Genomic DNA, 2,748 nt, shown 5'->3' with positions numbered 1-2,748 from the left:
AGTTTAAACTAGTGCTGTCAGCGTAAATCTCGTTAAAATGATGTTAATGCCGTAACTGCATTAACGCGGCAAATCTCCGTTAACTAGTTACCGCGGATCACCCGTGCGTGGGGCTGCACGGCGTCAATGCGTCAACTAACGCGTTGACTAGTTTAAACCCCTTGTTTTGCACAAAAGAATGCGGCCTCCCGTCTGCTGCTAAACACCCCGTTAGCTTTAGCCCGGTCGAACTGGGCAGCAAAGGGCTGCTTAAATACCGCAAACTCCTCTGCTCCTCCGCTAGCGCTGGCCATAACTATCGCTTGACAGACTGACCACGCGCACCATACAGATACTTTTTTCTTCTTTTTCGAATCTTCCGATCACGTGTGTGCCGAACCGTGGAGTGGGATCGGTTCGGATTACGGATCAACGGTGATCCGTTGCACCACTACTTGCTTGTATGTGTTTATGTAATTAGCTACAATGGCCTTAATTTACTGGTCTTGCCTTTTGTGTTTATGTTGCAGTTTTAAGTGAGAGTGGACTTTCCAAATGTTTAGAAAAAAACAAACAAAAACAACAACAACTATAGCCTGATTACATTCATGTTTTTAAATTGTTTGATCACACACAAAGGCTACTTCCTTCCACTGTGTTTCAATTAAAAGAAAAGCTGGTGCTCAGAGGAAGAGGGCGGGCTTTACTTGGTGTCAGTGACAGAAATGAAAAAAAGCTCAAATGAGTGAGAAGGACGATGAAGGAAACATCTGTGCTGTGTCTGCTCTGTAAGTAGAATCTCTGTGTTTGTTTGAATTCTTGTACTTTGACTGTCTGCTCTCCTGATAACTGATGATGGACTATACTTAAAGTATAGTCAGTGGTGCACATAATCATAATGATCACTTTAAGTGCTGCTTTTATAAACAGCTCAAACTGTGGTAAAAGACCGTGATGAGGCTCAACTGCATGGATACTTTCATGTCGTGAGAAATATTAATAAAAAGAAAATCCAAAGATAAAAAGAACAAGTGGTAGAAACTTGATGGATGAAAAGGTTCCTAAGGACTCCAAGTTTCCCCCAACAATCCAAATACATGTTAAGGTTAAGTCATTATTAATATTTATTTATTTATGTTTTTACCGTTTTTTTTGATTAAGTTTGAGAGATACAGATATTGACGGGTCAGGTTATGTTAAAAAGCATAAATTGTTATACATTGTTCATTGGTTCAAAGGTACACCACACTTCTTTTTTTTTGCTTGTCTGTTCTGGTATATTTTTCATTTGAACTGTTATTCTGCCAGAGTACTCATATTTACAAGACGGCATTGAATGCCCCATTGGTGTGTCAGAAAAACTCTTTTGTACGTATGTTCCTTGAAGGGGATTGGAGTCGTTCTTTTCCACAGTAGCCGAAGGCTAGGAGTTGAAGAGGAGCTGCTGTATGTTTTTGTCAATGACCTGATTTTGGAAATAAAGCATATGAAGTGAGAAAGCAACTCCCGTAGTCATCCCTGCCTTAAAGCTGCGACATAAGCATTTAAACTTTTTCAGTTCTTTCTTGCCCAAAACGTATGACTGGCACCAAAGTAAAAATAAGCAGATATAGAAGACACACGTTTTTGGTTTGTGTGGAGTTGTTCTTCATGTTCAGTTAAATCAACCTGAGTGTCATTTCTCTTCAGTTCTGATCTCACTGCTGAGCTGCACAACAAACCAAGGTTAGTAAAGGACATGCTGGATCACTGTCACAGGTGACACACTCACCTGTCTGTGTTTCTGCAGGTTTCAACATTCACAATGTGACGACAACTTAATGACTGTGTTTGCTTTATTTTAGAGAGTCACACCACCACACCTCCACTTACATCCAACTCTGCTCCAACACTCTCTCCTCCTGTTGTCTTTGTGTTGTCATTTTTTACATCATCTACTCTTACGGTTCTGCTGGTGTTACTGGTGTTACTGGTGAGAAGATACATTGGTAGGAAACTTGAAGGTGAGATTCACACTGTCAGTTTTATATGTGGTTTTATTTTCCTGAATAATCTACTCTTATTATGAATAGATGTTTTTTTATTTACATTCTCTGCACATGCAAATAATAATTGTTACAATACAATAAAATATAGAAATAAGTTTACAGCAAGTTTTTTCATAAATAAAATTCCATATTGAATTTTTACAGTAAACTGCAGTAATTGCGCTGACATTTTGATCATTTCAGCAGATCATGACAAAGCTGAGGAAGATGACATTAAAGATGACATCACATACAGCGACATCAGAATATTACAGTGTCAACAACAGTCAGTCGACCAAAGCAGAGGTAATATTGCTTCTTTTTCTAATTTGTCTTTCGGGGTCTGGGTTTTGTGGTTGTGAGATTTGAATGTCAGGAGAAGCTTTATTTTATAAAATGTGAACACTTCAGGAAAGTGTTGGGTTTCTAGAACCAGAAGGGACTACATTTAGGAAAGTGCTACATAGCTTGACTTTTGCGCTAAATACATAGACTGTGTGAGGGCATCACACAGGCACAGATAGATGCTAATTACAGCTAATTAACATTAAAACATATCCTAGAATTTCACTCACCAAAACTGGTGCTCAGACGTTTTGTATGGTTTGTTAATACAGTGAAGGAAAACTTTAAATGCAGCAACATTTTTAGAATGTATTTCCTCATGACTGTGAAGACATGTTCGCTGACCTTAACCTCTCCAATATGCTGATTTTAGTTTAATGTTTAATTTTCCTGACTC

The sequence above is a fragment of the Pundamilia nyererei genome, unplaced genomic scaffold, assembly GCF_000239375.1.
Source record: "Pundamilia nyererei isolate P.nyererei 1_Seehausen unplaced genomic scaffold, PunNye1.0 scaffold00825, whole genome shotgun sequence".
Taxonomy (NCBI): Eukaryota; Metazoa; Chordata; class Actinopteri; order Cichliformes; family Cichlidae; genus Pundamilia; species Pundamilia nyererei.
The sequence above is the reverse complement of the archived record's forward strand: the minus strand, read 5'-3'. Positions refer to the sequence as shown.